The 15,846-nt window shown below is 37.9% G+C and overlaps 1 long non-coding RNA gene across 1 annotated transcript in view; it reads right to left on the bottom strand.

The window, feature by feature from the left end:
* Window positions 1-10,689, bottom strand: part of LOC137147638 (uncharacterized) — a 119,257-nt gene extending 108,568 nt beyond the window's left edge. The window contains exon 1 of the long non-coding RNA XR_010918276.1: window positions 10,633-10,689. This is a non-coding gene — a long non-coding RNA (uncharacterized lncRNA). The remainder of the gene's footprint in view (window positions 1-10,632) is intronic.
* Between the last annotated feature and the right edge of the window lie 5,157 nt (window positions 10,690-15,846).

Genomic DNA, 15,846 nt, shown 5'->3' with positions numbered 1-15,846 from the left:
ACTGTCAGTGAAGTAAAGTATGTTTGCATGAAGACAGGGCAAAAGCGAATCCATTAAAAAAGTGAAAAGTTTTGAAAAAATGTATTTAATAACTGTATGTAATTGCCAGGAGAGAGAGAACCAAACGACTTCCAGAGATATGTCTAGTCTTCTGGCGAGCTATACACAATAAAATAAATTTTATTTAAAACTGCAAAGTAAAGTAATTGTATATATAAACATACATGTGCATTATTTTATTGTGTTTAGAAAAATTAATTATTCAATAAAAATCTTTTTCTAAAAATTGCTGCTGACAAGCTAAAACCAATATTATAGCACCATCTACTGACCTAATTCTTCTAGTTGTTATTTTACTTCATAATTAGATTCCTTTCTGTGATTAAAAAGTAATATTTGTTATATTGGCTGTGGGAGAAAAACATAGGGGAATTTTGACCCCATTTAAAAATCTGATCATGAAATTTCCAGGTAATCATAATATTTTGGGGTCTGCGTTCTCCGAAATGTCTCTTTAAGGTTGGCTGGGATTACATGACATTTCACACATCCCAGGAGCCAGGGATTGCATGAAGCTAGAAGGGCAAGTGAGCTGTGTCAAAAGGGAAAGAAGTAATATAGAAGCAGCAGTTGATAGGAACATGGAAACTTAAGGGTAGTAGAGGCAGCAGCCAGGATGTACCAGTGTCATGGTTTAGGTCTAGTGGAGACAACTGAAATAAGCAGAGGGAGATTTGAAGAAGAAAAATAGTTTCCAAGATATATTTTAAAACTTTTTTAAATTTAACTTCCATTGGCCCTGTGTTTAGTCCTTTGTCTCTTCCTTTTGTTCTTTATTCTTCCTCTTTTTATAGGACGTTGGATTGTTTTTATTTGTTAAACTCTTACAGGGTGAGCTTATAATGTTTTATTCATGGATTCTAAATTATTTTTATTTGATGCACAGAGCTTGCTCAGGGAGTTTTGCAGGGAGGTACTTCATAAATAAAATTATTTAGTAGTGAACGTGAAAGAAGAAACAATCTGAGGATAAAGTGTCAGATCAGTTAGAAATTCCCCTAAGCTTATATCTCCCACAGCCAATGTAATAACTTTTTAAGAATATAGAAAGAAAATCTAGTTACAAAATAAAATAGCAGCCAAGAAGAGAAAGAAATAGTTCTGGAATATACAGCATTTTTAAAAACATAGTATATCCATACAGAACTAAACTGTGTTTGTGTCTGTGTGTCTGCTTGTCTGTATGTTCTTGACTCCCACATAGTATGTGCAGAACTGTCTTCTATTAAATGCACTGTCTGTCCTGCTTTTGTGTGTGATTAAATATTACTAGAAAAGCCCTAGTACTGGTTGGTATGAACATATTGCCCTTTAATGGAGCAGAGTGTGGAGTCATAGGCCCCAGAAGTACTAAATAAGTGTGTCACTGGGGCTGACTCTTCCAGAGGAGTACAGGACCAACCTACCTATCACAGGATCTGCTAAAGAGAATAAGCCAAACTATAGCCACCCATGAGTAGATAATTACCTAGGTGGCTAGGCAATAGTTAATTAGTTAGAGGACACTTAGGCCTTATAAAGAGGTAGGAGTGGTCAGGCAGGAAGCCGCAGAACCTGTTTGGAAAGCTTAAGGCAAGGTAGCTGTCCGGGGAGTGGGTTTCACCAGAAAAGGTATCTGGGAAAGGTGGGCCTGTAGGGAGCAGGTTCTGAGAGGGCTGACAGTGACAAGATTTTAATCAGACAGCTGGAAGAGGTCTAGATTGTTGGGAAGTTCCACACTGCTACAGAGAAGAGCTGCAGCAGTTTGTTTTCTTCAGGGGTCCTGAGTCCAGAGAAGGAACCCCTCCCCAGGTGATGGCAGTAAGCCTAACTCCAGAAGAGGGTCCAGGGTCAAGATGGACTCAGATGGGGAAAACAGACTAATATTAACTTGTGCCCCCAGCTAGAGGCAAAAACTTACTCTTTGACCTCTGATTAAATGCACTAGATGTCACTAAAGGCACCGTTCACTGTCCTATACTCACTGAACTTAATGATAGCTCATAAAGGGAAACTGAGGCAGGGATTCACCCACCACTCTGCATTGGGCTGTCAGGGGGTGTGCAGAGCGATGCCAACATTGCACAAAGGGGCACCCTTGGAGTGAGTGCCCACGCTATCACTATGTATTAATGTCTCTCAGGCCACCATGAGGAATATCAGTGAAAAGAGTACATTGAATATGCTTAATGGCAAAATAACATTGTCTTTTATATAGCAATGTTGGGGAACAAAGTGAAATTTCAGAACACAGAATTCCTGCCCAAAGCTACTTTCTGTGTAAGACAGACACTGGAAAAAACAATGGTAAGAGGTCATGGTGTCTGATATGATGTAGCTCAGAAAGACAACATTAAACAATGGGAGAATTGCTCTAGGAACATTGTGATTTTTAGAAGGAAAGGAAATTGCATCATTAACTTATTGTGTATGTTAGTCATACTTCAATATCATTTTACAAAAATGTATTTATTAGAAGTTTAAATCCCTTTTGAATTCCCTTTTTGCCCACATTCTAGAAACAAATTCAGAAGAAGGACAATTCACCAGAACAGTGAAATTTCAAGGAGTATTGAAGATTATAAACGGAAAGCAAATTTAGTTTTTGAACACAGTCTAAGTATTAAAAGTAACCATTCAAGGACCAGAAACACAAGAACAGTGTCCCCAATTTAAGCTACCCAATGTAGCTCAATGTAGCCCAAGTCAGCTCAAACTGAAGACTTACTCAGCTAATCATTTTGAATGATAAATGAAATCCAGTTCTTTTGATCTGTTTACAGCTAATTCATGAACAGATAGAAAGCAAAATTTGTCTGAAGTTGTTTGCTATGATCCCCCCACCCCCCATCAGCTCTAGTCTAAACATTGCACATACATACAAAATACCCCCTATGATCCTGGTGAGATATTGTTTGAATAATGATCCACAGAGAAGATTGCAACCTCTCCAATCACCAACAATCTGCAGTTATTTTCTCAAAAATACTATAAATTCTTTAAGTGGCAAGGAGTTTGGATGGAGAAATGTAACAATATTCAAAGAGGTTGCTATAGGAATTATAGAGTGGAAATCCTGATGTCTGATGGTGAGTGAAATGACTTGACAAGACATGAGACTAGTGAATGACAGAAGACAGCTTCACAGCAAGCCAGACACATCCAGCTCCTGACAAAATGGACAAGAACAGCATCATTACAGAGCATGTACACAGCTAAACACGACTGCCACAGAAACTGCTAAAATAAAGCATTCCATGCAATGCAGTTCAATATGTCACACTGTGCATTGGACTGTAGAGTGAGCCTGAGGATTCAAGAGCTTCTCTGTGAAAGCCCAAAGTCTAAAGGAGTTTTAGGAAATGTGCACCAGACCATTTTCTCTTGTATTGTTAGCAGCTTTCACCTGATGCTTCACTTTGGGGCAATATGAAATTATTTCCATTGGCTGATCACTGCTTTAAATGGGATCGTGATGTTATTAATGCTTTTATGGAATGCCATGAGGAATTAAAGAAATAGGTGCTTCGGATAACTAAACTGATTGCTGATGATTTACATGGGTATCCCATGTCACAGATCTCAGTGTACAGGGTTTTAATAATACTAAAGTAAGTTCTGGTAAAAAACCTGGAATGGTACTTTAGTGATAAGTGGCATGTCAATTGATTTAGGACAAGGAGGATTACAGTCTAATGAGGAGAGCCTATTGCCTATATTTTCTCTCTCACACACACATCCTGGGACAACATAGACATAAAAACACTGGGTATAACTTACTTTCTGAAAACACAAACCTAAATTTCATTTAATGAACAGGTCAGTTACAAGTACAACTCTTTTCATGTGCTACTTACTAAATTGGACTAAAATCTTATGAGAATGTCTGATCTCATGAGATCCGAGTTTGCATCCCCCCCCCCCCCCCCCCACACACACACACAGAAAAAAAAAAACATCCTTTCACTTCAAGTTCTGGATCTGACCTGGAGCTAAAACTGCAATGGTGGATTCTGCCCCGGAAGACCAAACTCCAGCTCCACATCACTCCTAATGTGTGGGGAGGGGTGGTTTCTGATTCCAGGAACATTTTTAACCTCTCTCTAGCGGATATGAAAAGATTGTGCTGGAACATTAAAATATTTATAGCTGTTTATTTAAACTGATAGGATTTTTTTTATCTACATGCAAAAGTATGTCTATAGCACAGCAGCATCTAGATTAAGGGTATAATATATTCATATATTCACTCATAGTTTTCTAACTGAGCATTGCTGACTTGCATTTTCAATAGTATCTTAACGAGTTACTTTAAACTTTTGTATTCTAACACTTTTGCAAAACCTCCTTTTTTTAACAGTTACTCGGTGTGCTTTTTTCTTTCCTTCTTTTCTGTAGATTACAAATGCCATGACCTCCAATGATCCTGCAAAGAGCACTTCTTATGTAAATCATGACAACTGTACCGATGCAGATTGTCAATTTCACTGCAGTCAAGACGACACTGGAGAACACTAAAGGAATTTCTATATGTCTTACCTACAGTATTTTAGTGGGTGACTGAAATATTGCCCAGCTCAGACATGTTGATAGTCTTAAGAGAGAGATCATGTCAGTGATAAAAGAATGAGCTACAGTTTTCCTTATGCATTTTGACTAGGTTGCAGAAAGCCTGAAATTATTGTTTGGGAAAAAGTTACCTGGAATCATACCTCTCTATTTAATTTTAATTCTATTTAATGTCAGCCCTTTGTATATTACCACATTTCCTTTCTTGCAATTGTCATAGTGTGTCCCCCCACTCCCATCTGGCCCTCCCATCTTCAGCCTGCCAGAAATTTTGTTATATATACACACACACACACATACACACCCCTACTTCAAAAGTATTCTGGTGAGTGTTATATGTCTAAATACCTTTGAGAGTTCAGAGCAATGTGGCTGCACTGAAAATTAAATGCTTTCAACTAGAATGTACTATAGACCAGAACCTCAGATGGTATAAAGCAGTGTAGTTTCATTGAACTCAGATCACTACCAGTTTACACCACCTGAGGATTTGGTTCTATGGTTTGTTTTAATACATTTTTTTTTTAAATTCTAATAAAAAACATTCATAGTGATTGGAGAGGAGAGCAATTTATTTTTTCAGTTGTTCATATGAGAAAATGGCCTTCTTAAAATTTGTGTTTATGTAGAACTCTCTTCTGGCTCAACTCTTTTTCGCATTCAGAATATCAGAGGATACCAGTGCCTTGGACAGAATTGTGCAAGTAGCATTTAGATGAGATCCCAGATTTTAACTGGTAAACTGGTCTCTCATCAGCAGAGAGAATGATCTATGTAATGACACATGCTCAACATAAAATCTGTGACTTTATTACCGGAACATTTCCAGGACTGCAACGTTTTTTTTTGTGGCCGAAGTTTTGAGAGCTGCATTTAGTTATGTAAACATGGTCAGCTGGACTTGGGAACGAGAAAGATTCTTGAGTACCTGAATTGTGAGATTTGGAATGCTTGGCAGAGTGAGTTGTGGGATTTGGAGTGGTTGGCAGAGTGCAGAGGCTGTATGAAATGGGAAAGAGGGTAAGATTCAGGGGCAGTTGGGCTCAAATTAGAATTGGGAGAAAGGGCCATGAGCTTTAAATTGGAGGTCTAGTGCCGGAGTTGTAGGCCTGGAAGGTGTGGTGGAGTGGATTGACAAACTGTGGGTCATGTATACCGGTTCCTGGATGGGAGTGAAGTGGCATGGTTATTTCTTGGGTGGGTGTGGGGAGGGGGAGTACATGAAGGTTTCCATGGCTATTGTGAAAGAAAACTATCGGTGGAGGGGAAAGGAATAGTGTCATATAGGCTTAACCCAAAGAGAGCTTCCATATATCCAGAGGTTAATTACACTTTTGATAAGCATCTAAAAATTCATTATCCCAGTCTTCTTATCCCAGTCAATCCTTACCTCTCTAGACCTTGTATGGTTTGCACATCTTTAACAGCATTAAATGGGATGGTTGTGAGACATTTAAAGTCACTAAATGGTATAATGAACAAACTAGACAGAGTAAGAAATACACAAACTCACTTTGAAAAAAACCCCACTCAGATTGTTCCTCTCCTGCAGCCTCTCTACCTGAACAAATGATATGTCTACACTGGAGCTTGATGCGTAAATTCCACCTCAGTTCGACATAGCTGCACCAGCTGGGATTGAGCTAGAGCACTAAAAATAGAAGTATAGACCGAGCCATGCAAGCTGCGGGATAGGCTAGCCACCCAAAGTACAATGCCTTTTGAAAGACTAGATGCATTTTCTAGCATGAACACTAGTCTGCTCTTGCCACCATGGCTATGATTTTATTTTTAGTGCAATAACTCAGAATGGAAATTACACCTTCAGCTCCAGCTGTATCCTAAAATAGCAGAGGTGGTGAATACTACCCACATTTTTCTCCCCAATATTTGCTCATAACTTATAAATGACCACACTTCAGCTAGGCTTGCGAGAGCTTTCGGTTTTCACTTTATCTGGTTATTCAAGTTTTTGACTCTTATTCCCACGAACACTCACAAAAAGCAAATTTTAAGCATGCATACTCAAGTTATTCCCAAAAAGCAGGGTTGCCCATGCCCTTCCCCAAGTCCTTGCACAGAAGGTAAGATCCTCAGCTTGTATAAAGCAGCATAAATCCTTTGAAGGCAGTTGAGTTACTCCAATTTATAGCAGCCTAGGATCTAGCCCAGAGGCAATTAAGTGAACCAGATGAGAAGTAAAGAAACAACAACAACAAAATCACATTTTTTTTTCTTGTGGAACTTAAAAGGCCAGACAATTTGAGGAAAAATGTAAAATAGAAAAATCTTGTCTAAATTTTAATGAAGAGACTCTTTTTAAGCTTCTTTTCATTTCTATGAAATATAAGTTTAACAAATGACTCTATTCATTTGCATGATGAATGACTATTCATATGCAAGCACTTTATTACATCTAGCAAGGCAGAAAATAGCTCTTTTACATGCTTCTGCAGTTGTTATTGTTTTCCACTTTTCTTTTGGTGTGTAGTGTTCTGATTTTCAGCAGGAAAAGATGATAGCTATTGTAAGTCAAAAAAGTGATAATTAGTCTTATATGACTGTCTTATTATGTTGCCATGGCTTTATATAACTCTTCATTTTCAGACAATTATCTAATTTACCACTCTTTAAAAATGTAAATTTGCATGTGATCTCTAATTCTAAGAGAAACATTAGGCGGGAGTGACACATGGGCAGAGCAGAATGGGGAAGAGGATTTTAATGTCTTTCAGTGTAAGTTCATCTAATTTTCCCTCTTTTTTCATTTATGATTTAAGAAAAACCTTAAATGTTGTGGTTTGTCAAAGATTGAAGTGCTCCAGAGAGAGTGGTAAAGTTGGACTGGTCAGAGATAGATTTGATTTTCCATTCTTAGCCCCTTTGGGTCAGAAATGCATCCAGTTTCTTACTCCTAGAGTGTGTTCACCTAAAATATCAAACACTTTCTCTGATCAAAAAAACACCACAATATCTGGAGCAAAATAATAGCAAACATGGTTTCAATTGCCGCTAAGAATTAGATTGAATTGTTTTACTCAGAACTATGCTGAGCTGAGAGAAACTAAAACAGGGAGTCAAATTCTCTCTTCATTTTCACCAGTGCAGCCTGGAGGTGGGCTGGATCCTAGTCTGCTGTAAATTGGAGTAACTCAACTGCCTTCAAGGTGCAACAGTGCATGTGTGAAGAGAATTTGCCTATGGATATAATTTCAGATGGACATTCATTAAAACACTGAATACCAGTGACTGTAAAGCTCTAAGGAATCTGACTGATTACCTGAAAAACAGTGTCGTATGAAGAACTATCAGATTGATGTGAATTCTTCAGAGTGTGGAGACATCTGGTGTACCTCCATTCACTACTCCTATCCTGATTTACAACAGCTGAGAATCTGGGCACATAAAAGTCAAAGAAAAAATTCCAGGTGCTTCCCACCATGGTTTATAAACTATAGGCCAGGTCCTGCCTAATTTTATTCAAACAAATTCTCCTACTGAAGTCAATGAAGGCACTAGAGTGAGTAAAGAGAGCAGGATTTGGCCTTACACTCATTATAACCTTGATCTGCCACATGCATAGGGGTTCATTTCCTGGCCTTATCACTCCATAGACATTCATTCTCCTATACACTCGCTGGGATGGCTACCCATTATCCTTTAGATTGTAATTTTTAAAAAAAAATTAGTTCAGTATAAATATATAATCTCTCTAGCGCCTGACATTTGTGGCATGCTGCTGCTTTTGTGGCACCAATGGCCGGATAAAATTAGAGGATTAATAATAGAACTGGTGACCATTAACTACTATATAGCTGTGGTTGCAGCTGCCACTGTAGTATGTTAATCTGCTTTTAGGAGCAACCTAATGGCATTATTCATATATTATACAACAAACTTGTTATTTCAACAGTTACGAGCTATAGAACTTCATATGCTGTTCTTTGCTATGCTAAAAAAAATTCAGTGCATTTCATTTTGCTAGTTCTAGGTGTAGTCAGTATTAAGATGTAATATGAATATAATCACAACTTAAATATATAATGTACATGGCACTGACATTCAAGAAAGAGATAAGCATAATCTCTGAATCACTTTTCTTTGTGCCGCACCCAGCACAATGAGTCTCTGCCCTGATTGGAGCTTTTGGGCACTGTCATATTTGAATTAATCTAATAATACACATCTAGTTTGGTATGGTAGCAAATAAGGATATACAGCTGCAGGTCATATTTATAGCCTGGAATACACTAAATTTACTTTTCTAGTGTGGGAAACAGCTTTAATCATTGTTCAATTTCTCCAACTGTTTTAGAACCTAACAATTCTTTCCTTAGTCATACAAGTAATCACACTAAAGTCAATGTTTTCTAGTTAACTGTTCAAGGCTGCTTGCCAAATTAAGGTGTACAGGATTTACTCCTTAATTAACAATAGTTGTAAAACAATACTTCAAGTTTAAGGTTAACTCTTGCCTCCTGATATGTAGAGGTCATCAGTTCTGTGAAATTTGGGATAAGCTATTTAGGGACTGAGACAGCCCTAATGGCTAGTGAACAAGAGAAAACATCCAGGATCTAATTCACCACTGTTACTTTGCTGGTATAACTTCTTTGGTATCAATGGAATTATACTGGGGCTAAAGTGGAGTGATGCAGTGATGAACTGGGCCCCTAATTTGCACTGTTACTCTTTCTCTAAGATAAAGATTTTCAAAACTATAAGGCATCACTCATAAGCATGTTTATAATTGAGTTGCTCTGCAGCATTTGTTATAAAGGGCACTGAAATCTCCATGGTCATGCATTGGTTTTTGCAGTGCAGGCAACTTCATTTAAGCAGTTTTAATGGTGTGCGCTTTAGTTCTGTTTAACATCTCACATGATTTTTTATCTAAAATACCTTAGCACATCTAAGTTAATCAAAGTTAACCCAAGACCTTATTGTAAATCAAAACTTGATTACAAAAACATGTCCCATTTTATGTTTCTTTAAAGGCTGCTAGTGAATGGAATGCTAGTGAATGCATTGTGGCCAGGTTGAAATCAGTATTTAAATTAATTATGACAGCCATATCAATTAGACATAAGAGACTTCTAAAGCTAATTAGAGTCTGAGAGTTTCTAATTTGATGTCTGTCTTGGTATATCTGCTTTATGTGTTAAATTAATGAAATTAAGACTGCATCATTATAAATTTCCACTTTCATAGTTCCATAAGTTTTACAATTACATGCCATATTTGAATGATAATTGAATGAAATTAAATTGTTATGGGCATGTCCGTATCCCTACAAACTTTAAAATAATGCCTTTTTATTTTCAATTCATAAGTCATATGGGCTAAATTACACTTAATGGGTACACACTCCTAATACTAATTTTTAATCATGATCTATTTTACTACACAACCTAGATGACCACAATATGAATCAGAGCAAAAATGTTACAGAGGAAGGTTTAGAGCCAAATGCGCAGCTGGTGCAAGTCAGCAGGGCTCCATTAAGGTCAATGGAGCTCCACTGATACACACCAATATGGTATTCTCAAACAAGGTGTTTTCCTGCCTATCTCCCCGGTAGGGCCTGAATCGGTAGGCATTGTCAGAGCATGTCACAGCTTCCATCAAACTGAGCACCCCCTTTTAGCTACTCACCTGATTTCTGTCCGGGGTCTAGCTGCTTATTCCCTGGGTCATTTAATCCTCTAGAGTTTAAACAAAGGCCAGGCATTGCCCCCATCTTGGGTCCATAGGTGCACTTTTGGGGCATATCTTCTATTTAGCCCCCATTTTTTAGAGCAATCTATCTTCAATTCAGCCCCTAAGGCCAGTGCTAAGTCTCCCCATAGCTTAGACACGCCCTTTTCCAGAACTCCACCCAAAGTTACCTGGTCAAGGGGGCACATGGCTGGTGAAACTTGTAAAACTGCACAGATACTTGCACAGGAGTCTAATACAGCATTGCTCTTTACTTTATAGAAAACAACATACATCCTAAATGCCATGGTCCTCACTCCTACTCACCCTTCCTTGTCCTTCTGCGTTCAGCATGTAGGAACTGCCTCATCAAGTTTCTGTAGCAATTTCTCTGCTTAAAGTGGTGCAAATGGCCAAAGACCTGAAGAGATCAGCTCCTGCCCTTTTAAAACCTTCCAGTCCTGCTGTCAGGTGACTCCCAGCTCAGCTTCCTCTGATTCTTGCCAGGTGACTTCATTAAGCATCCAAATGCCTAAGTACCTTTGTGAATCTTGCCCTTAGCTCTGGTAACTAGTCACTAGTTCTGCACTGTGCCTAGTGCATATTTCAGGATACAGTTTTAAAACCTGTTTTGTTTAAGAAATGATTCATTAATAAGGTTCAGACATTGTAAATACAGAGAGATTAGATATGATGACACGAGGGAAAGTTTCTAATATGAAACTTGAAACTAGATCTGTCTATGCTGTCAAATATACTTTTCAGTACAGATATTTCACTACACAGTGTTTTGAAATAAACCTTTAATATGTTCTGTGAAAAATATATTTAAAATGAAGAAAAGAATTAATTTACATTTAAATGAAGATATAACATGCTATATGAGAGGATCACAAACCTGGCTTGAAGATTTGCTTTTGACATTTGTGTTTTAACAGGCAATTAAAATTTAATTTGTCCTATAATGAAAAGCAAATCCTTTTATCCCATACTTGCAGTCATAGGAGGTACACAATGAACTACAGAAAAGTACCATAGCTTACAATTTCACATATGCAGTATTTGTGACGTTGTTGTGCAAAAGTTATATTGTCAGTACATTATAAAAATCTCAATCATTGTCAGATTTTAAAATTATTTCTCAATTGAGAAATCTGCATTTATTATTATATATCTGTGTTAGTAAATTATGTCAAATGAGAGCTATCCTAAATTCTTTGGTATCTAAATGTCCATTGAAGACATTTAAATTAATTGGAGGTTTTGGTGAATGGTGAAGGTAGAAACAAGTCTCTCTTGTTTAATAGGAAAGTTCTCTTCATACCAAATGAGCATTAGGAGTTTCATTATTGAGAATTAACAAGTAGGACAAGGATGTAACTGCTGCAATTTATTCCATGAAAGTTTGCAGAGCTTCTTGCCAAATCATATCACACAGCTTTTGAGTTCAGGGTCTCACAGGCCAAAAAATGTCTCCTGAGCAAGCTGAAAAAATCCATCTCTGACCCAACGTGTCATGTCTAAAATTTCACAGAGAAAACTCTCTCTCTCCCTCTCCCCCCCCCCCCCCACACACACACACACACACACACACACACACATGATTTGAGGGGATGTAGGCACCAGAGAAAGCGTGGTGATCTGTAGTGGGTTTTCTGACCCTTCTCATAGTTTAGGTAGGAAGAATGCCAACAACTTGGCCTTGTCCAAACTTGCGCTTATGTCTGTAAAACTTTTGTTGTTCATGGTGATAAAAATACACCGCACTGGATGACAAATTATTCTGGCATAAGCATGAGTATAGTCGTCAACATAATAAAACCACCTACACAAAAGGCAGTATCAGTGTTGGCAGTAGCACTGTCTGCACACGTGCTTATGCCAGCAAAATTTATGTCACTCAGCGGGGTGTTTTTTCATACCCCTGAGCAACAAAAGTTTTGCTGGCATAAGTGTGAGTGTAGATACACCCTTAGACACAAAGGTGTTGGGAGCTATTTAATGATGGACACCTGTAAATGGCCATAATGTCCCCAAAATGTGTGTGCATCTTACCAAGAACAATTTCAAACACACTCCCTCATACGGCTGCTCCCAACAGAAGGAAGTCATTGCTGCAGGAGGGCTATGTATCCAATGACTATCCATTGTCATTAATATAGCAATTCATAGTCATTCATAATGTCAATGGATAGTCATTGTTGAGAAAAAGACTGTGAGAATGACTTAACCTGCTGGTTAGGGCAGTCCTCCAGCCAGTGGGAGACTCAGATTCAATCTCTGGCTCAATGACTAATTAGTTGTAAAAATAGAAGAGCTTCAACAGAAAAATGAGAAAAAACCAACATACCCGACAGGCCAGTGGCTAGGATATGCTCCAGCAATATGAGACACCCAAGTTCAAATCCCTTCTCCACATCTGTCAGAGGGAAGAATTAAACATGGGTTTCCCGCAATGCAGGAAAGTGATCAACCACTGGGCATGTGGTTGGTGAAACTTATAAGCTATAAGAGGGAAGAGTTCCCAGCATTTTGTGCATCTCGTCCTTCTTTGCTTTTGTTCGAATGTCTGAAATCAAAACGAAAACAAAATAGAGTTGGGAAAACACAAAACTTTATTTCAACCTAACTTGAAGTTCTCTCAACTTTTTAATTTGCCAAAAATTTCCAATAAATAGATGAATAAAAATCATTTATGGTTCAACCTTTTTCCAGTTTTTCAGATTTGCCAGTGAATTGAAAAATCTATTATTTTCCCAGTTGTACCTGTGATATCCTGCCATAGCTGTGTCTTAATTAGCCTATAGAGCAGCCTCTCCATAATTATTTTCTGGATCCAGAAGAGAGACATCCAATTTCTCCACAATGAACCAACCTAAGTTGCAGATCTGATGGTTTGTGATTATGCCTGCAAGCTGGCAATTGGACCATGAGATTTGACAGGATTAAATTGCTAAAATAGTGAACTCCATGCCAAGGCAGGACTCTGCAATTCCTACAGAATGGCTAACTGAAAAAGAAAGGGTAATTAACTTATTTCAGTGACTGCATTTTTTTTTTAAACTTTTATCTTTACATTCTACATCCAGAGACAACTCTCTTTAGCGGGCAAACAGTGACACCATTAGCATAAAATAATTTCTTCCTCTATAAAATAAAAATCAATCCTAAAGACTGTCGTTGCTTGAGTCAGCTGTAAGGTCTTTGGCCCAAATCCTCAAAAGGTATTTAATGCCTAACTCTCATTGATTTCAATGAGAATTTAGTGACTAAATACCTGTGAAGACCTGGGCATTTGTATCTTGCAAAAGAGTTATCCTTACTGTCACTATGAAAAAATGTTTTGATGATGTATGTGTCTGAAATATTAACTATTCAATTTTGCTCTGGGACATCACATGATAATACATCCAAGATACAATTTCCATATAACCATCCAGAGTATCAGTCTCACAATGATCAGAAATTAATTGATCAAATAGTAAATGCAGTTACATTAATGATCAAATATAAAGACAACTCATCATGAAAATGAGTAGTATAAAAGATGTGTTCCCCCTTGCTACATTGATATATCCCAAAGTAGAGCAACAAGGTGGATGAGATAATATCTTTTATTGGACAAACTTCTGGTGGTGAGAGAGACAAGCTTATGAGCAGCACAGAGCTCTTTCTCAGATGTTACCTCACCCATCTTTTCTCTCTAAAATCCTGGGACTGACACGGTTATGATAACACTGCATATCCCAAAGTGCAGACTGACTTTAAACCCTTCAGGAAATCAGTAGACTGACTTGGAGGGTGCTTTTTCCCCCCATTCCTGAAGATGGTAGTGATGGGGAAACAAGTGTCTATGAAACAGTCTAGGACTAATCATCTTAATGGATTTTTGCAATTTTCTTAAATCACAGATATACTATACAAGTAAATAACACAGAGACAGTCCTCACCTACAATCTGTTGCAGGTTTGTACCAGTTGATCTCTCTTATTCTACCTCTAATAAATTTACTTAGAAGGTCATCCTCTACAAAATCCTCCAATCCAAACAATGGGATCCCAGCAGACATACTACATATTAGAAACTCCACATATGTCTCTATCTGAATACACTGATGACCTTATTAGTTTAACCCCTTCCAGAGATGTACAATGGGAAAAGGGGGGCATTATTCCTTGGGGCAGAAGTCACCTGAGAAAGGGCAGTGAGAAATGAGAATGAGGCAGGGCCCTGCTACCTTTCCATCACACTCAGCTGGACAGACATGAGAGGGGGCTCATAGTGTACTCTTGTACTAGAAGGTGCAGTAATCACCCTCCCCCTGAAAACCTGGGCATTCATGGAGGTCCAGTGCTCCCCAGAACTCTTGTTGGGAAGGTGTGACTAAAATGGAACCATTCACATAGTCAGTGTTCACCAATGTGAGTAAACGTTGCAATAGCTGACCCAATATCCTCCTTGGAGGCATCCATGATTCCTTGGATATAATCATGCAAAACGGAAGAGCTGCATTTAAAAAGATTTATTATTCAACGCTCTTGATCCATCACACACACGCAAAATCCCCAACTTTATTTACTAGTGGTAGCTTTCTCCTCTTTGTTTTATTCTATTTTTAACAACGGGTTACAATAACAAGTAGTAGGAACTAGATAATTTCAGGCACTTGCCAAAAGTCAAGTCAAGTATATAACTTTGCTTCCATATACCAGTTAAGCTCTGCAAAGAGGCAGCCAATTTTTTTAATGTACTAGTGAAAATAGTTATGATTTAAATGAGTGAGTCTAGGCATTGTTTTTTGGCAGGACATTCTACGCTTCCTTGATCATTGGATCTTAGGCATAGTCCATACAGTTTATTCTGAATTAATCCCTTGTGGCTTCAGTAAAATTCTCTTTTCACTCTTCCCTTCAAGGAACATGAAGAGAATGAGATACATTTTAAAATCTCCTGTTAATGCCACTTTAAAGAAGATTCTAGCAAAAACAAGGCCTGGAAGAAGCATTGGGATAGAGAAGTATATACACTTACTTTCCCAAAGACCTCTGTTTATTAGTGGCGTACTTTGCTTGATTTCCCATATCAGCAGATCTGGAACCTGTGTGCTATTCTTGAACTCAAGTCTTTCATGTGTCAGCTCAGCACAGAGGTGGCCTTGTAGTCACTTTCCATAGCGACTTCTTGAGCAGCAGGTTTTGTTTTCAGTGGAACTGCAAATCATATATGTAATTCAGAGGATGTGAATTTTGCATCCAGGAGCATTCAAGGTTAATTAGAAATGGTAATAAGTTTAAACATGATGAACTCATTTGGTACTGATGTGGCTGTCACCTGTAATTCCATATAAATTCCATTGTAATTTAGGAGTAATTAAGGCCCACTTATCTAGAAGTATTGCTTCAAATTATGACAAAAGTGACAAATTCTGAGCTAAAGCCATATTTAGCTAAACAGAACAAAAAAGGCATACACTGGACCATTTTAAAATATAACATTTTAAGAATCTCTATTGTTTAAAATGCTGATAAAAATCATGCAAAG

The sequence above is a fragment of the Emydura macquarii genome, unplaced genomic scaffold (assembly GCF_026122565.2).
Source record: "Emydura macquarii macquarii isolate MOO-44397 ecotype Brisbane River unplaced genomic scaffold, CSIRO-AGI_Emac_v2 contig_561, whole genome shotgun sequence".
NCBI lineage: Eukaryota > Metazoa > Chordata > Testudines > Chelidae > Emydura > Emydura macquarii.
The sequence above is the reverse complement of the archived record's forward strand: the minus strand, read 5'-3'. Positions and strand labels throughout refer to the sequence as shown.